General features: G+C 35.4%; 1 pseudogene across 1 annotated transcript; it reads right to left on the bottom strand.

Annotated features, from left to right (window-relative positions):
* Positions 1-2,251: 2,251 nt before the first annotated feature.
* Positions 2,252-20,376, bottom strand: LOC148943873 (uncharacterized; annotated as a pseudogene). Its single transcript, XR_016142979.1, has 2 exons — positions 20,262-20,376; positions 2,252-3,738 (listed from the first exon to the last, which is right to left on the bottom strand). The product of XR_016142979.1 is annotated as an uncharacterized LOC148943873 (transcript).
* Between the last annotated feature and the right edge of the window lie 798 nt (positions 20,377-21,174).

The following is a 21,174-nucleotide window of genomic DNA, read 5'->3' as shown; positions in this document are numbered from 1 at the left end:
TAGAGAAACTTTAAATTTTGAATAAACGATCATTTTTGAAATATCGCTTCTCTGGTAATTCAATAATCTTCCGCTATAAGTTCCTTTGACAATTAGAATCTGATCATGTATAAGCTTGAAGTCACGACATTATATGATACGATGCTATCAAAACAGAGAATTTTCAATATCTCTGTATTTTCTTGAACTATCAAGCTTAAACTTTGAGTAAAGGTGCACAGGATAGGGGGGAAGGTGCATAGGATAGGGGGGAAGGTGCATAGGATAGGGGGGAAGGTGCATAGGATAGGGGGGAGGGCTCAAATATTTTTCCTCGACTTTATTTAACCATTTTTGTTCTGCGATCTATTACTTCTATTCACTGTTAAATAGTTATTTAAACCAAAAGATCACATAAGTTTCCCGTTGATCTAAAAATCATTTCCTGTTTAAGTAGCAAAGTAGACGTAAAGAAGTCTTGGGTATCCAGGCTATCAAAATAGCAAATCTTCATTATCTCAGGGACAAATTGGAATCGTGATTCATTTGAAACTGCCGAGGTATGTTAGTGGGGGAGGGAAAAAATTGACCCCGATTTTTGAATTAAAAGGAGGGTCAGAGAATAATCGTAGAATAACATGTGTCTACGTTGTGAAAATAGTGTAACCTTTTCAAACGACTAAAAGATTTGGAGTAAAAAACAAAAACAAGAAAAACTGAGACTTAACTGAGATATCATTTGAAATTTCGTATTTCCAGTTTGTTAAAAAATGAATTTTGGGGCCTGGTGCCCCCCCCCCCACTCGAACAGTTTTCTGGAAGAATTTCTGCGGGGTAAAAATATTATATAGGAAATTTTCCAGGGAGAAGTCCTAACACCGTGGAATTCCTAAATTTCTTCAATAAGTGAATTTCTATGCAACAAGCAAGCCCGAAAATTATTTTGGTTACTGACCCCAGTAAATGCCCAATTTTTCTTCTTCTAGACTAAAATAGGCTTACAGAACTAACAAACAGTCGATTTTTAGACTGTCAAAAAAAAAACTGGCATTTAAAAAATTTCGATCAATGTTCACCAGGGGCGGAGGGTCTAAAATGAACAAGGTGGGTTGTTATCCCCTTCCCATCATCCACTTTCCAATATCCCTTCAAAAAGTCCTGAAAGTTTCAGCTTAATACACCTTTTTTTTTATATAAACAGGATAAACATAGTGTCATTTCATTTAGTTCAAAACACCCCTCAACATTCAATGAAGTTTTACATTGACACCCTTACCCTTTTGGGACACAACTGGGTTGAAACATACCCCCATTCTCAATGATAACTCTCGTGCGTAAACAATCAAAAATTGTGTAGCTTTTAAATTGCCTAATAATTTGTCCCATAATAAGCTTGTTCTTAATTGTCAAGATCTTATCAATAAACCTTACGTTTTTTCTTTAAATAATTATTTTCTTTATTTCAATCCTCCTTCCATATAACCAGGAAACACATAGTGGTTTTTGACTTAGTTCAAAATCTATGAACTGTGAAATATTTTACCCTAAATAAGCGGATTCTTTCTTGTCAGTGTTTTAGAAATTATCCTCACGTCTTTTCTTTCAGTTATTCTTCTTTTTTTTCTTAATTTACTCCTTCCTCAACTTGACTAAGCAAATGCTGAAAGCGGAACAAAATTCTCCACATATGTCCGCTTTTTTATCTTTTTTTGTGATTTCGTCTTTTGATAGCAGGTTACAACTGGAAACCCTGCTATTCAAATTTTGCCGAGTCAAGAAAATTAACACTTTCTAAACTCGTTTGTATTCATCAAAGGATAACCCCCCCCCCTTTTTTTCAGTATGTTGTCTTTCGCATAGACCTTAATTGTGATCCAAATTATGTTTTTAGAGCTTCAATCACAATTGGGCCCAATGGCTCCTTACATACCATTCGATATCACGAACTGTATGATTATTGTGAGACTTTAATTTTGCACATTCTAGGTATTGATATGGCTTTAAAGGTTGTTTGAAAAACCTCGTTTTTCGAAAGGATTTTATTTTTCTGGATTTTGGATAGCATCTTATTTTCCTTTTTGTTCATATGATAAGATTGGTCTGTACTATCTTCAAATACAACTAATAGAGTAGGCTTTAACGGGGCCCTAAAGAACTTACAAGAGGAACAAACTAGGATTGGTAGTTTTGTATAAATACAATCTACAAAAAAACCTGTACACTCATTGGAGCTTATTCAGAGCCTGATTCAGAAAATCTTTTCTCATATATATTACACTAAAATCATTTTTCAATTGTGTAAGCTCGTTTATACTTAATGAAATTTCCTGAATGAGCAAAGGTTTTCTAACAAATACCTTAATGGAAGGATTTTAACCTGTATGCACTCGTTTATGACTGATCAAATGTCCTGACTGAGCAAAAGTTTTCTTACATATATCACACTGAAAAGGTTTTTCACTTGTATGTATTCGTTTATGGCAGGTCAAGTGTCCCGCCGAGTAAAGGTTTTCTTACAAATGTCACATTCGAAGGGTTTTTCATCTGTATGCACTTGTTTATGTCTGGTCAAATGATGCGACCGAGCAAAAGTTTTCTTACACATATCACACTGGAAGGGCCTTTCACCTGTATGTACTCGTTTATGTTTAGTCAAATAATACAGCCGAGCAAAAGTTATCTTACATATATCACACTGGAAGGGGTTTTCACCTGTATGTACTCGTTTGTGTCTAGTCAAATCTCCCAACTTGGCAAAGTTATTCTCGCATATATTACACTGAAAAGGTCTTTCCCCTGTATGTACTCGTTTGTGTCTAGTAAAAGCTCCCAACTTAACAAAGGTTTTCTCACATATTTCACACTGGAAGGGTTTTTCTTCTGTGTGCACTCGTTTATGGGAAATCAAGTGTGCCGACTGAGCAAAGGAATTCTTACATACTTTACACTGAAAGGGTTTTTCACCTGTATGTATTCGTTTATGGGAAGTCAAACGTTCCGACCAGGCAAAAGTTTTGTTACATATGTTACACTGGAAGGGTTTTTCACCAGTATGCACACGTTTATGTCTAGTCAAACGTTCCGACCGAGCAAAGGTTTTCTGACATATATCACACTGGAAGGGTTTTTCACCTGAATGCACTACTTGATGTCTCTTCAAAGTGCTTGAAGCAAAAAAGCTTTTTTCACATATATTACATGCAAATGAATTAACTCTTTTATGTGTCCTTTGATGCATTTGAAGTTTGCATTTATTGGGAAATCTCTTTTTGCATGTACTACACTCATGGTGTTTTCTAAACTTCTTGTTGGGCGAGCGGTGATTCAAAAGATATTCCTTATCGTTTTGACCTGTTACTCCAGAATTCAACTCAAATGAATTTAAACTGACACTTGCGGACATTATCTGTGGAGTAAGTTGGGAGGTGTCACCCTGTAACACTGAATCAGAATCGTTTTGTGAAAAATGACCCTGTAAAATCAAATGTTCTTTCATGTTATCAATATTGTCTTGAAAACAAATTGGGCATCTTTTTGTTTCTCCCATTTGATGCTCCAAAAAATGAGCCACAAAGCTTCTATAATCTCTAACTACAGCAGGACAGACATCGCACTCAATTGGTGAAAGTTCTTCACAGCCAGTGTCGATATGAAGATCTAATATCAGAAATGATTTTTCTGTTTTTCCACAGGAGTTGCAACGCCAGAGCTTCGATTGAATTGCACCATCATTGCTGCACATAGTTGAATTCATTACATCTAAAAGTAGGAAATTAGATTAAATAAAATTCAATATAATGGCTAAAAAGTAATACAAAAATATTTAATACACAGAAGCATTGAACGATTGAGATCTATGCTTCAAACATCTGTTTCTTTTCATAGAACTAATACAAAATTATATTTAAAATTCAATTTGTAAAAAATACAACAGTTAAACACGTAAAAGATGTTACATTTATAATAATGAGTCTAAAAATATTACGCACTTAGAAACATTTGACATCCGACTCCCAATTTTTTTTCTTCCTCCCCTTTATAAGATAGAATTCTTTCTTTATATCTTCCTTCCATTATCTCATAGATTTGTTTTAACAGATAACAGTATTTTACTACGTTTCAGCTATCCCTGCAGCCATGATTCATTTCAGACTCGAAAATAAATATTTTTTTCTTTAATTTCAGATCGTTGTCAATTGACGCAAGAAATTCTACCTCCTCCCTCCGTGAAAACCCTCCACTGAAAAATCATCCATGGGGGATCTCTGCCGCATAAGGTTCCCGCCCACAAAAAATGTAACCCTTGCTGAATATTTCCCTGGAAAACTGCATGCAGACAGCTCATCCTGGAATATTCGTCTTATTTTCATTAAACATTTTATTATTAGAATATTCTGATTGTTTTAAAAATAATACCTGAAATTTTCTCCTATTCTCAAATTTTTTCCCGAAAGACACGGTCCTGAGGGAAAGCCTACTCTCGCGGAAAATTCTCAAATCGAAAACTTATCCCCTGGAAAATCCTTCCAGATAATTCCAATCGCACCTAAATTTTTCCCTAGCTTCTCCACAAGTATATCTGTTTTGTTATTTTTTTTCCCTTAATATTTCAGTCGCGCAAAATAAATCATCATCAAGAGCGAATTGGACTTTCGTAACTATACTTGCTATCAATGAGACTAGTTGATACATAATTTTAATCGCTATAAGAATCAATGGCCGTTACATCTAACCGTCTGGTCACTCTCCCCAAAGCCTTGTAGTGTTCTAGAAATGTATCAATCTTTTTTACTATTATTAGCATAGCCCAAGATGGTGTTTAATATATTTTCTGATGAAATTTATTGGGACTATTTCAAGCGAAATCCCCAGGGAATCTAAAATTTTTTTTTTTTCGGTTAAATCTATCTATCTCTTCTAAGTAATGGTAACAGCCCCCTACTGTGGCCTCCCAGTTTTATCCTCGTTTCATCGTATGTATTTTTTTTTAACATCTAACTACTTCTATTCTAGATCCATAAGTCTGTATTGGAACTCTTTCTTAGTATCTGAATTTGGCTTTGGTATCTGAATCTGAAATTTATATTCTAACCCAAAGTGATCGGCATGAGTGCTTACTTCCATAATAACATACTATTGTAACGTAACTGTGTCGATATAGTTGATCTATGATCTATTAATGAGACTAGTTGATACATAAGTTTGATCCCTATAAGAATCAATAGCCGTTACATCTAACCGTCTGGTCAATCTCCCCAAAGCCTTGTAATATTCTAAAAATGCATCATTTTTTTTCTATTATTGGCTCCAGCCCTAGATGTTGTTTAACATATTTTCCGATCAAATCTATTATGGTTATTTCTAGCAAAACCCCCAGGGAAGAAAAATTTTTTTTTGGTTAAATCTACCTATCTTTTCTGCGTAAAAGTAACAGCTCCCTACTGTGGCCTCCCAGTTTTATACTCGTTTTATCTTTTTTTAACATCTAACTACTTCTATTCTATATCCATAAGCCTGTATTGGAGCTCTCTCTAAGCATCTGAATTTGTCTTTGTTTAAATTCTAGAATTTTGACGAATGTGATCCAGAGATTATTCAAATCCATCATCAATAGCCATTTTTAGTTTTTTACAGGCCCCTTGCTTCCTTAGTCAGCAAGTCTACCCTTGACGCTTTATTTTCCATTGCTCTCTCTTCTTGCTAAGAATTTAAAAAAAATAAATGTACAGAAAAATTTGTGTTTTTTGCTTTAGCTAAAATTTTTCTTTTAAGTATCCACTTAATCAAAATATAGAATTTAAATATCTTTCAAAGTTCTTCATTACAGACTACGTTGTGAATATTTATTAAACCTGGGTTGTCAAATCTAACAATATTTGACAATTTATGCAAAATAAAGAAAATAATTCATAAATAGATTTTAAAAGTTATACAAATTTTTTTTTATAAATATATGTGGAGTATCAGAGATACGCATAAATATTTACATTCTTTAACTAGAATTTCAATACAAAAATTAACAGTAAATATAGTTGTTAACTACCATGGTAAAGAAAATTTATTTCCAAACCTCAGAATAAAAGACCTTTAACCTGTAAATGCAGTGATAGTGAAAGGATGAAATAGCTGTGGAAGAGGGAATGAATACCAAATTTCGTTCAAAGTTAGCTCAATTTCACTTAACAGGATAAACTAGCTTCCTCTCCAAAAAGAAAGGGGATTAATATAATAAAATTATCTTTTTGTTTGCCCAAAATATGTACACTACATTTGCTTTGCAATATTTGAATACAGAACAAACTTTGTAGATAAAGATCTAGGAGAAGAACAGCAGGCCTCTAGGAACGGAAAAGGGTGTGTCGAGACAATTTTCAGTCTTAGATTATCAATTGAGAGCTGCTTGAGTCATCGAACCCTTTTAGTCCTCAGTTTTATATATTATGAGTAAGGGTTTGTTTTATCAAACAAAGGGGTATAGCGTAGGTCTAATCCTTGTAGGGTATACCACATAAATACGTAGAAGTGACTAGTTTTTATGTGAGAGAGTTAACTAAAAAATACTTTCCGAAAAAGAAGTTTATCACAGAAAACTAAAGGTCAGAATAAACTTGAGATCAGTAGAAATCTATAGTGCTATTAGAGAATAAATCAAACCCAAAATGAAAAGAAATTCAATAAACAATCATATAAAAAAACCTGCAACAGGTACTAACATAAATAAATAAATAAATCCTAAGAGGTGTAAAATATGAAATGAATATGCAATTCAAGCTTAAAAGAAATAAAATTACAACAAACAAGGGTTTGGCTACTGTCCCCTTCTCTAACTGTGAAAGTATAAAGCGTTCTGCGTCATTGGTGCTTTACTGAGAATTATTTGTCTCTTGAACAGTTTTGGCAAAAACAACTAAAATTAAACATTAGTAATATAATTCATTTTCAGACATAGATACATAGACCAAATAAATGCATTAAAGCGAATAGTTTTATGTAAGAGAATAAAAAGAGCACGACGAAGGCTATAAGAGAGCACGGAATCAAATGGAGAAAGTAAAACTTGTCCTAGGGATAGATTATGATGATGATTTTACTGTCCTTGTTGAAAACGTAAGCAAAATGAATAAAATTCTGAGGTTCTGAGACATACGGGTACAAAAAAAAAAACGTTTAAAAATTAATGTTAAGAAGATTAAGTTTCATTGAATAAGAATTAGTGGAGGTGAAGAGTAATACTGGATAACGAGAAGATAGATTAAATAGATAGCTTCACTTGCCAATGTATTATTATTATTGAAGATGGTGGATGCCATGAAAATGATGAGGTAGAATAGCCTTGGCCCAGGGTGTTTTTTTACGAAAATGAAAAAGTTTGGAAGAAAAGAAAGATATGTCAGAAAACCAAGATTAGAATATAGGAGGCTACAGTGATGACCGTGTTCAGGTATGGTTCTGAAATGTGGGCAGTACGAAAGACGGAGGAGCATTTGTTGGATTGTTTCCAGAGAAATTATCTACAGATTCCTTTTGGGACCCACCTGACTGCCCGTATTTCAATTAGCAAACTGTACGAAAAAAAAGGTTCTATCCAAATCTAATTTATGTAGAAAAAGTATTTCTTTATATTTCTTAGTATTAAATTTCAAATTTACTCTTTTCAAAGTTATTCAGTTGGTTCCTGTAAATGGAGAAGGATATAATACAAAAACTTGCTTGCTTAAAACTTCAACGGTCTAAGATCTTTCTCTTTTTCTAGGTACTTTTCTTGATGCTTGAATGTCGTTTAATTATCAAGCGACTATCGTAGACTATTAAGTAAGACGTCAAGATCGTTTAGCGAAGCTCTAAAAAAAACTGAATAAGAAAGGTTGAATAAGGCAAAACTGTCCTATTATTTGTACCGACTTGTTTTACCAGTGTGAACCTATTTTGAGTACCTTTTTTTCTTTTTAAGTTATTTGTGTTTTCGTGATAAATGAAATGGGTTAAAATTATGATAAATGTGGATAATTATTTACCACATCCCTTCATTTTGGGAATTAATTAGATGGTTTAAAACTAACGCTGATCCAGGAATTCTGTTAGGAGGGGACACAAAAACTATTTCTGTCTGGAAGAGCAACTAAAAGAATTTTTTTGGGGGCGGAGGCGTTGAGTTTGTTATTTTATCTGTATTTCAAGGCCATTTTACGAATTCAAGAGATATTTCAGAGAAGGGTTTCAAACCTAGTATTCTCTTCCCTCTAGACAAGGCCTCTGGTTCATATTGAATAGTAAACATCTACCAGGTCTAGCAGTAGGGCTCTATTTTCTGCAGAAATTCCCAGTCTCTCTTAGTCTTTAACTTCGAGTGTCCGCAGTCAGAAATATTTTTACTTTTTTTTAAATTTTTTTTTTACTTCATCCCTATACAAGTATGCAACCTTGGAAGCTCCAACCTTTGAATATGCTAATCACACTGTACTGTGAGTGGTTTCCCATGACAAAAATGTATATACATTTGACAAAAAGATTATTCAGTAAACTCCGGCGAAGATGGAGTTCCAAAAAACAATGTGATGCAAATAGATCACCTTGTTCTTTAAGAAAATTTTATGCAGAGACCCCCCACCCCCCCCAAAAAAAAGATTAGAAAACACTAACAGAACAAAATGCAACAATTTTTTCTAAAAAGCATAATAAAACAACAAACTTTCGATTCGACAATAGCAGGCCATCTATTGGATCTCCCACACCATTATAAGATGTTCAACAAAACAAAACTATTTGATTATTGTTTCGGGGTATTAAAATTTTTGGAAAAAAAAAAAATTAAAATTAAAAAAAAATGTATAAACTAATTAGTATAAACAGAGAAGAAAAGGTAAATCGATTAAATAAATTTTATAACAGCTTACAAACAATTTATAATAACAGGTTAAAACGATAAATACTTTCGAAAGTGTCGAAGATCAAAGAAGATCTAAACCTTTAGCTTACAATTAAGTGAACTGTAGTAAAGGGGTGTTAGTCGGGCTCCTACAGGGGGTATGGTCTTAAAGTGACAAATAATAGGGTAGATTGTCCTTAGACTTGACCTGACTAATTATACTAGGCGTGCCTACTGGGCGTAGATATAAAGCATACATAATGTTATAGAGAGGTTTTGTATAAATATGATTATTTTTATTGAACTCAACAAACAACGGTACAAGGTTCGGTTAATAGACACGGAGCTGGGACTATTTGCCACAGAAAATAATTAGAATACAAATATATAATTATAAGCTTTTAGGATTACTTATGACAATCAAAAGCAATTCAAACCAAAAAGGACCATAGGTCACCCAAGTATTATTATATAAGCAGTTGTTAGATACAATAAAACCTATCTTTTATACCTTAAGGTTAACCGCATCTTCCGGGCCCACTTGTGTATATGCCAAAATGTGTTTATTTCTCAATATCTTTGAATGGCCACATCTATCCTGGTTTTCCAAGACCTGTGGTACTTTTTATGGTTAATTTGTAAACTCGTATATTAGTCGAAGTGGCATTTTCAAAACTTCGTAATTTTATTCTGCGTCATAGTATATTATTTCAAATTAAATTAGTTTTCAACTTAATTGTTCAGCTTACCACCTAACCCTAACCCTGGTCCTAACCCACAACCTAACCCTGGTCCTAACCCACAACCTAACCCTGGTCCTAACCCACAACCTAACCCTGGTCCTAACCCACAACCTAACCCTGGTCCTAAGCTGCAGAAGATTTTCAATAAAAATAGTATTTCATTTTACAAGAATCCTAAATCAACAAAAAACTCAGATATATATATTCAGTATTCAACCAGACATTGACCAGTTCAGAGCTAGATTTCTATCAGAATCTCTGAAATACACAGAAGAGGAGTATGGACTCCTTGCTTTTGGTTGCAGTGTTTAGTACAGTCAGTATTAACATTGGTTTCATTACCCCTTAACATTGGTTGCTTGGCCCTATACCCCTTTAATAGAAAGTAAGCAGCCCCTCGCTTGTCAAGGTCATCCACTAAGGCATTTGGAAGAGCAATGAACAGCAAAATTGATTTCTCTGGCCTTGAGTGTTAGTTGCGCAATGATTTAGCCCTAAGGCACTCTTGAAGATTAATGAACCCTGAACAAACCCCGTAATGGTGATTAACTAAGGCACTTTTGAGAAACATTAAAATATCAACAAACCTTGACAAGGGGATTATAATGGTGTACTCAAAGAATAATGAAATCTGAACATAAAATGGCCATTTGCTAAGGCGCTCTTTAGGAGCAATGAACTCTTAACAATCCCAAACAAGGCATTTCCATTTTTCTTGATGCTATTACGAAAACAGATTACGTAATGTTTTAGGCTAATGGCTAAGTAGTTTCTGATTATATCAGAAATGTTCGACTGGTTTAAGATTTGAAATGGGGACTCTCATGGATGAAAATATTATGTGCTAACCAACTGAACTAACAAGTCGATATTGGTAAATTGTTCTTGGAAACACCTTGACAAAAGTCCTCACAAATCACCTTATGAATTAACAATTAAATAAAATGAGTAATATCCAATTAATACTTCCTATCACGCCTATAGGAACTACTCTTTTCTTTCTTAGTGGTTTAAGATCACGAAGAAGTTTTAACAGCAATTTTTCAAGTGCTGCTATCTACCTAACTAAAGTCTTTAGTGGCGATTTTTAAAATTTCTGATTTATTTGTCTGGTGTAAGAATCGAACGTGAGACACGAGATCATAGAACAAAACTCCGGTGTCGACACAACCCCCCAGGACCTGGGGGCAGGTGTTGTAAGTTTTGCCCTGAGGACCTATATGGTTCTTATGAAAGGGATACTCGTATAAACTACAAAGAGGGCTCATTTGATTGGAAATTCAAATTGTTCTAGTTCACTTTTTAAGAGTCGAGAAATTTAAGGGCAACTAGCCCCCCCCCATACCCCTTTTACCCAAAACCCATCCGCTAGAAGTTTTGAGACAGCCAGTCTTTTACATATTGTTAAAAAATGAGATAACAAAACTCTGGTGTCAAAACTACCCCCCAAGCCCAGGGGGGACGCGTTGTAAGTGTTGTCCTGGGGGATTTTCTGTTTCTTATGAGAGGAATACTCGTATAAACTACAAGGAGGGCTGATTTGATTAGAAATTTAAAGTTCTAGTTCATTTTTTAAGAGTCAAAAGATATCTATGAGCAACTAACCCCCCACTCCCACACACCGGTTTTTCCTCAAGCCTATCCAATAAAAATTTTAAAATAGCCATTTAATTAAAAATGATTCAAAGGTCAGATAACAGAAACTCTTACGCAGACGCTACCCCTCCCCCCCCCCCATGGCCCAGAAGCAGGAGTTTTAAGCAATACTCTGGGGGCAGACAGTATTTTTATGAAGGGGATGCTTGCATAAATTTCGGAGTGGATTAATTTCATTGTACATTGAAATTTTACTTTTCAAGAAACAAAAGATACTGGAGGGCAACACGCCCCGCTCCCTCCCTGCCCTGAATAGAGCTGATAAATTTTTCGTGATGGACATTTTGTTAAAAATAGTTCAAAGTTCAGATAACAAAAACTCCGGTGTCGACACAGCCCCCCCCCCCAGGGCCCGAGGGTAGACGTGGTAAGTTATGCCCGGGGAGCCTATCTGAGTTGTCTGGACGGGATGCTCGCATTAAGTTTATAGAGGGCTTATTTAACTAGCAATAGAAACCTGTAGTTACCTTTTAAGAGTGAAAAATCATTAGAAGGAAGCTAGCATCCCCCCACACTCTATTTATTTTGTCCCCAGATGCACTTCATACAGAAGGGGTCGTCGTATAAACTTCAAAGTGGGCTGATTTCAAAGAGGGCAAACTATTTTCACTTTGATACCAGGTTTGATACTTTGATGAAGATTTGATTTTTTTTAAGTTTGATTTTGAAATAAGGAATTTATTTTTTTCCCAGACGCACTTCATATAGAAGGGGTCGTTGGATAAACTTAAAAGGGGGCTCATTTCAAAGGGGGAAAACTATTGTTACTTTGATACCAGGTTTGATACTTTGATGAAGATTTGATTTTTTTAAGTTTGATTTTGGAATAAGGAATTTTTAAAAACTTGAACCTTTTTGCAAGCAAAAGCGAACAAAAATTAATTAAAAAATTCTTAAAAAAAATAGTTTTTCAAAAAAAGCAAAGACAATTTTAAACTTAAGCACAGCTAATACAAATGCCCGTTAAATTCAAACTCAAAACGATCCAGAAAGTTCTATTAAAGAATAAATGAAACTTAAAACGAACAGAAATTAAATAAACAATCAATGCAAACAAACATACAATAGATATGAATGTAAATGAATAACTAAATCTAAAAACGAGTGAAACTTAAATTGAATATTATTTAACTAAACTTAATTAACTTAATTAACTTAATTAAATTAACTTAATTAACTTAATTAACTTAATTAAATAAACTTAATTAACTAATATAATGATATTAGTAGTTGTAAGATCCATCAGTTCAAGAATTTATTTCACTCTAATTTTATTTTATTTTAAGTCTGTAAGAACTGGGAAAGAAAATATTTGTAATATAATTCGTTTTCAGTGAAACACCAATCACGCAGTAAGCTTTTGATTTTTAGTTACAGTTAAGGAAGGGGACAGTATCCAAACTCTTGTCTGCAGTGAAACTATATTTGTCTTGGGCAACTTAAGAAAGAACTAATTAAACTGAATATTTGATGCATGATGATATTAATTGCTGAAAGATCATCAGTTCAAAATTTTACTAAAATTTTGATGTTTATTTCCAATATTAAGAGCAAAAGAAAACATTTGTAATAAAATTGGTTTTCAGTTAAGCGCCAATGACGCAGTAGGTTTTAGACTTTTACAGTGAGACAGTAGACAGTAGGTTTTACAGTGAGAGAAGGAGGCAATACCCAAATTCTTGTTTGTAGTGATCTAAAGATCCAAGTCGAGGATAATTAACCCCAGAAACAGGTAATCAGGTAATTACAGCTACTGTAATCATGTAGCTAGGAAGACGCCAAGGAGATCTGAGATATATGAGTCCTACTAAAAGTAAGAAGTAACAAATTACAGATGAAAATATCAGGTTCAGCCTAAAAGCAATAAAACGTGCAGATTCTACGCAAAGGTAGCCAACCTTTCAAAGGTAGCATATTCAACGCAAACAGGTAAACATGACTGGCATGTCTGAATAAATGCACTGCACTTCCCCTTCAATCCAACTATCTCCTGCTTCTCCAACTGTCCCCTTCCTCCTCAATACTAACTAACAATAAAAATAACACGCATCACTCGGTTGAGGTTGGTAAAACCAAAACGAGCCATTTGTGATGCCGAAATATTGCAATTCCACGATTTACGATGAAATTTAAAGGTACAATACGGTAAATTTTTAGATTGTATGGCTCAATAAAAATTGCTACTAGATCTCAGAAAATTTTGGTTGTATTCTCCATGTTAAGTTTTAGGTGCTTCAGAATTTTCCAAACTCCCCCAGTCAAATCTTAGGGATCCAAACGAAAGGTGCAGGATTTTTATTGAACACAAACGTGACACAAAAATAATTCTACAAACAGTATGATAAAGTAACTTACAATTTACTTAATTATATTATTTTTGTTTTTTTAAATAGAAACAAAGAAAAAATGCTACAGTTTTAACAGATAAAATGTGTGACGCGACACAGTCGTAGTAAACAAAAAGCTGATTTTATGCATTGGCAACCCTGCCAATGAGCCATATCACTCCAAACCCTATCCTTTGGTTTTGGAGCGCAAGCTATTTTTGGATCTTTCAAACGTTAAGACGGTGTATCTAGGGTGAATGAAACACAATAATGGTGATTATCATAATATTATGGATTTTCTCTGATCTTTGCATAGAAGTTCTTAATTTGCCTAAAACTTGGGGAAAAGTCTAATAATGACATGACAATATCAGCCACAGAATTTGGATATTTCAGGCATTCAATCTAGGCACATTAAAGAACATTTATATTTAAAATTTTCTAGTCACATGTATAGTAACTTTTTCATTATTTTTACAGGTTTGGTTTTGATTTGTCAGAGTATAGAGAAAATAGATTTTAAAAGCATGATTTAAAATTTTTAATCTACTATAAAAAACATGCCTGCGGGTGAATATAAATGAAGAGAATAGACTGAAACAAAGAAGTACGATTAATCTACTTTTACACACATGGTCTGGCACATACAAGACAAATCAATAGAAAACATGTGTGGGAGAGGGAGTGACAACAATCTTTACCGTCTGCCTGGTCTTTTTTACAATTTATTAGGGCGATATAGCTATTGAAAGTGGTTCATTTTCCATTTCACCAACTAAGACTGACCTTTTTTTTGTGCTTTTATGTGATATTTTTACATTAGCCCATTTTTCCGACTGCACTTTTTTATTCGGGTTCCTGAAAACACTGGGGAGGGGCGGGATCACCTCTCCCGTAACTTGAAACCCCTAAAAACATGAATTCTAAAGTTTGTTCAAGTATTGCTCAATTTCATTTGAAAGGACGATTTGGCTCTCTCTCTCCAGTTAAAGAGGGGACTAATCTAACCTTATCTCCTGAACAATAAAAACCTAATAACAAATCTCCATACATCATCTTATGTGTTGGACATTGTGTTTCTTTGATACACTTTTAATCGAGAAAAAGTAAACGCATAGAGCCTAGTTATTGTATTGTATAGAGAGCATTGTCTAGAGAGTTTTGAGGCATCACCATGCCTCAAAAAACGACATAAATGATGAATAGAAACTACCCTGAACAATGAATTTATGCTCAAAACGAACACAAAGAGGCAAAAATAGTGATTATATTTCAAGAAAACAGCGCATAAAAGACAAATTTTGTAACTAACTTTTGATCTTGGAGTCCGGTCTTTTTTAATTTAAGTTTCATCTTTGTTTTAAATGGTTTCACTTTGGTAATCAAGGAGGCACACTTGTGCCTCTTTAAAGAGGCGACGCACCGCAATGTTAAGCGATTTCCAGTCCTAGCGGTCGCAGAGAGACGGCGGTGATCGCATTTTGTAGCCTCAGCTCAAACTAAGAAACTTGCAAAATTTTACCCCCCTCCGACTTTATCTTCATGTAGGAAAGTGGGCCAGAAGTTTCGACCCTCCCACCACAGCCCCCCTTTAACTTTGTTCGATCGGGCTGAAATGTAGAGGATAAGCTTTCCTAGGGCCTGGGACCTTATCCTCAAAATTTCAGCTCAATCCAATCACTCCTTCCCTGTTTTTTGTTAGCCACGCCTACACATGGGCGCCCATATGGGGAGGGGGGGCAGGGGGGCTCCCCCCCAACCCCCTGGCTGAATGACACAACCTTATTTTTATATTTTTGTTCTGAGATTTTTATTATATAACATTACAAGTGCCAATTAGACGAAGTTCGCCCCCCCTGGAATTCAGCTTATGGGTGCCCATGCGCCTACAGGCCACAGTTGGCAACGGATCCGGGTGAATGAGGACTCATTCGAAGCGGAATTCGAACTGTTAGGGCCTTTTGATATTTTCAGACCGAAAAAATTATCCCCCGAATTTACATTTACAAAAAACCTCGTTTTCCTATAAGAGCCCATGTTAATTTTTGAAATTCCTAAAAGCATAGTATTTCATTATTAAATTAGATCAAAATAGTCCTCTAACCAGACAAGACCGACTGCAAGCTTCCAAAAATTCCAGCTTTTTCCCAGAAGTTTTATTTGTCGAAAAACGAAAATCTTACTTTCTATTTGCTTGCGTCGAAAGTAGATTGCAGAGACTAAAAATAAATTATCAACAGTCTCTGATGGTACAGTGGTCACTATTGTTGCCTGTCATGCGGTTCGGCTCAACAGGCGTCTCCAGAAAAATATCGCAGTCGGCCTTCAGCTTACAGGTAAGTCTCCACTGCTTTGATAACATGAAGTATACCCGCATGCTCGAAGAAAAGTTGAAAAAAGAAAATCTTACTGTGCATTTGATTTGAGTATTCAGGAATTAAAAGCCTTAACAAAAGAACCTTCAAAAGCGGGGGGTTTGGGGGGGGGGCGGCAGTCCCCCCACTTTAACTCCTGAAACGATCAGCTAATAGTTAGTCGAGCAATAATAAGTAATAAACTGTACAAAAACGTGCAGAAATTATTTGAAAAAAACTACGTTTTCTAAAGAGTTAAAGAGGCTGAGTCACAAGTTCGAATCTTAAAACGTACAGGGATTAGGAGGTACAGTAGGGGGGCTGCCGCCCTCGAAACCCCACGCTTTTGCAGCCTCTTGTTAAGGTTTTATTTTGGGGGTCTGTATCTAAAAGGAGAAGGAATTAATGTGGAATTTAAAATCGACACTGCTGCAGAAGCTAACATTATACCAACTCAGATCCTTAACAAAGCGTTTCCAAGGCCAAAAGTAATACCAACTGCAGATATACTGAAAAGTTATACTGGTGAGCCATTGAAAGTTACTGGCGTATGACACTTAGATGTTCTTCAGTACAAGGACAGGGAACCACAATCACACGATTTTTATGTAGTTGACACAGATAAGAACCCCATACTTAGCAGACAGACCAGCGCATTGATGAATTTAATCAAGTTCATATATAATATAGAGCAGACATTAATAGCCAATACCACAGAGGAAATTTTGGCAGAATACAAGAATGTGTTTGAAGGCATTAGAAAAATGCCTGGAAAATGTAAGATTCATCTGGAGCCAGGAGCAATACCATCAGTATAGCCACCAAGAAGAGTACCTCTAGCACTCCAAAATAAACTAAAGAACGAATTGGAATGACTAATCTGCTGTGGAGTAATGACAAAGGTGACTGAGCCCACAGAGTGGGTCAACATAATTGTCATTGTGCAGAAGGCCAATGGCGATATCCACATTTGCCTAGATCCTGAGGAACTGAATAAATGGATACAAAGGCCACATTATCCAATACCAACCTTTTACGATAGTGCCAAAAAATGTCATGGGACCCAAAATCTATTCAAGTTGGATGCAAGAAATGGGTATTGCTCGATAGTGATGCCTCATCAGAGCTTACAACATTCAATACAATGTTCGGAAAATTCAAATGGAGAAGATACCCATTTAGAATCATTTCTGCTCAGGATGAATATCAACGTCGAGTGAAGGAGGCCTTTGAAGGATTAGGTGTGGGTCTAATAGTAGATGAAATAGCAGGTGTAGGAACAAGCAAACAAAAATCAAGACATGGAATTGAGAGCAGTTCTCCAGGGAGCACGAGAAAAGGGATTCAAATTCCACGGAGACAAGTGAATACTGAATGCAAAAGTTCTACCATACTTTGGACATCTACTTACCACCGAAGGTGAAAAGCCGGATCCCAATAAAACCAGAGCAATTGCTGAAATGCCTCACCCAAAAACAAAGAAGAGCTCCAGACAGTGCTAGGTAAGTTTTATTATCTTTCTTGATACATACCAAATTTTCATTCTGAACCAGCCTCTACGATAACTTGGGAAAACGAAAGAATTTGCCTGGAAGAAGGTACACAGTGATGCCTGTCATAGTATTCGCAAATTCTGGTGTAAACAACTTTCATATTTTGATAAAAATTGCTGAGAAGTTGAGATCATTGTCAATGCATTGCAACACGGCCTAGGAACCAAGCTACTGGTAAAAGATGAACGGTTGCATTTGGTTCGCGATCCTTAAGAAACACAGAACAAAGATATTCTCAAATAGAGAAAGAACTACTAGGCATAGTAATTGCATGTAAACATTTTCATATATATATTTGGAAGAAAAATCTTGGTGATTACAGACCACAAGCTCTTGGAAAATATTCTGACAAAACCAATCAGTCAGGCACCACCCAGACTACAACAAATGATACTTGTCAGCCATATGACATGAGATTTACATACAGACCTGGACCATAAATCCCTATGGCTGACGCCTTTTCATGTTTGCAAATGGCAGACACAGACCCAGAAGAAGAAATACAGGCAGAGTTACATGTGCATAACATTGTCAAAAGCATTCCCATAAAAGACCAGATGGTGCAAAGCATAAAAAATTGTTCAAAACGTGATAACGAGATGAACGTTCTAGATGAAACAATAAAAAACGGATGGCCAGAACAAAAAAAGGAATACCCAACTGAATTTCAGGAGTATTGGAACTACAGGAATGAACTAGTAACACACCACGGCATTCTCCTAAAGGGAGATTGAATCATAATACCTAAATGCATGCGCCTAGAAATCATGGCCCGTCTTCACATGGCTCACCTAGGAATTGTCAAAAAAAAAAAAACGTGCACGCTCATGGGTTTTTTGGCCTAACGTCACTACTGACATCACTAGGTACATCTCAGGAGGTGAAATATGTAAACAGTGTAGTGCATGCCAGCAAAAGGAGCCCCTCAAGAACTCAGACATTCCCGAGTACCCATGGAAACATGTTGGTACTGAATTATTGTTTTGGGAAGAAAGGAGTTATTTGGTAACTACCGTCTACTACAGCCGATGCATTGAAGTCGATAAACTAGACAGTACCAATTCAGGGAGCATTAGTACCAAGCTGAAGAGTCAATTTGCACAAAACGGGATCCCAAGAATACTTACATCTGACAACAGTCCCCAGTTTGCAGCAGACAAATTCAGAAGATTTCCAAAACAGTGGAGAATCACCTTCTGTGTGTACGGCCCCAACGACCCTAAGAGTAGTGACCTTAATGGAAGATCAGTTTCAGTAGTCAGGCGGTTAACTTCTGAATTACTAAATGAAAAATTATATCCATACCCTGCCATAGGGTAATAAAATCTTGTGACACTCCTATAGACAACTTAATATCCCCATCACAACTTCTGACCAGACAGCTAAGATTGGCAATGCCCTCAATAGAAACTAGCTTTATGCCCAAGGCTATGCCTACACAGGAGTACAAGGCAGCCATACAGAAGCAGCAAGAAGCTGAGAAAGAGTCATGACAGGGATACACACCCAATCAAGCCATTAAAACCAGGTCAACCAGTATGGCTCAATAAAAATGGACAATCAAATAAAAGATGGATCAATTTCACAGTAACCCAAATATATGATGAGTTCAGCAACCGCTCAGCGACTGTAGAGACAGAAGATGGAGTGGTACACCAACGCAATAGGAAGTTTATACACCCCAGATACAGTACCAGTGAGTGCACCTACCAGTCAAACTACATGCCATCATTGATAAATGTAGAAGTTCCAAAGATACTTGAACGATCCAAAGAGTTGCTAGAAAAGGCCAGCCCATTCAGCAAAACTAAACAAAATTGTAGCCTGCTGGAAGAATATTTTTAGACACCAAGAGCAAATCAACACCCAAGTAATCAGGAATTTCAGAATACGCCATCTTGTTGCAAAGACAAAACAACAGTGCTCCCACCACATACATCCTTGAAGACAACTAGATCAGGAGGGATCTCAAAAGTACTAGCTAGATTAAATCAAGAGACTGTACCGTCCCATTAGAATACGCAAAGAACAAGATGGACAAAACAAGGACGATGTCGAGTTCTCTATTTAAAGTGTTTTCGTTAGTTATTGTGCTGCTAATGTTATATTTACTTCGTAGGTGCTGGGGTCACAACAGATTCTTTATGCTTGATGTTTAACGCTTATATCTTGTGGTGCTTGATTTTTTAAAATTTCCTTACTCTTACCTTACTTATACTTTAATGCTTGATAAAATACTATACAAAAACTAGTAGTGAAGTCAATGAAAGTGATGACCAATAGTAGGTGATACCTGTTGTGCTGTTGCTAATATAACCAGCTTGTATCCTATATTTGCACAAAAAAACATTTTTGCTTATTTTTCTTCTTTTATTACAAATACAATTTGAAACTATTTAGATGGAACTGGAGACACACATTAATATGCAATTTAGGCAAAACAACTGAATTGAATGCAAAGCTGGAAATTAGACGAATTGTGTATGACTTATAATGACCGACTCTGGAAGGAATTTGGTTTATTATGCCTGCCTACAGAAAGGGGTGTGAGGGGGAGGGGGGATATTTCACTCGCAATGGATCATTCGTCTTCAAAACTTGACTTTAAGCCTAAAAATTAAGTTTGTATAAGTTTTGACTGGTTACATCTATTTGATTAAAAAGGATGAAGTACGGTGCATCTAAAAAGTAGTTTTTCTTTTCTTTTTTACAACTTATAATCACAGGAGAGAACAAAAAGAAAAAAAACATAAAAAAATGTGAAAAATGATTAGATAAATTACCATTTTTGATATCAGATGCTTCAGACAAGGTAACTTGTTCAGCCATATCTGAAATTTGAAGTGAATGATTAACAGATTCTTCCAATTGAGTTAAAACCTCTTATAACATGAAGAAAATATCATTCTTTTTCCATCTTTCTATTCCTTGAGAAACAAAAAACTAAGGTTGAAAAAATATACTTTCAATAAAAACAAACTTACAGTTGGCTATACAATCTTTTTTCAGATTGAACAATTGTTTTCAACAGCAGAGAGATTATTTAAGAATATATTGTAGCATGAACTAGGATTTTTTTTGTATTTCATATCTTGATCATGTTCTTTTTTCAAAAGCCTTACAAAATTATTTCAATAATAGTACTGACAGTTTAAATGTTTAAAAAACGAGTAAGTACCTCATCCAGTGGAATTGTATTTATGCTCCTGCCTAATAAGTTGTCATTTTGTTTGCTATTTTCACAACAAAAATAATTTCACTCATTCTCCAAAATGGATGCATATGGGCCAAAAGGGACACATTCAAGAGGGCCATAAGGCTGTGAATCCTAGTCATAAAACATTAACAAAGACACTAGTACTCTTAGTGGTGATATCTAAGACAATAGATGTCGTAACTGTTTAGTTATAGTTTATAGATTTTAGCATAAATGTACAGCTGTTTATGTTATTTTCTAACAATGCACTTCACAAGGAATCATTTGCTGTAAAAACTTTGGAGGCGGCGAATTTGGTTGGGAAATAACAGTTCTAGTGCTCATTTTACGTGTCAAAAGTCAGGTAACCCTCCCCCCTCCACTACAAGCTCATTATTCCTCTAAAAGCATATGATAAGCAATTGAGATATAAATTTTCATCAGCACAAGTTAACTGTCAGATATCAATACCTCTGAGAATAAAAAAAAAACATAGGAAA

Source organism: Artemia sp. Qi Xiang Cuo, chromosome 15 (genome assembly GCF_049724085.1).
Source record: "Artemia sp. Qi Xiang Cuo chromosome 15, ASM4972408v1, whole genome shotgun sequence".
In the NCBI taxonomy this organism is placed as follows: Eukaryota; Metazoa; Arthropoda; class Branchiopoda; order Anostraca; family Artemiidae; genus Artemia; species Artemia sp. Qi Xiang Cuo.
The sequence above is the reverse complement of the archived record's forward strand: the minus strand, read 5'-3'. Positions and strand labels throughout refer to the sequence as shown.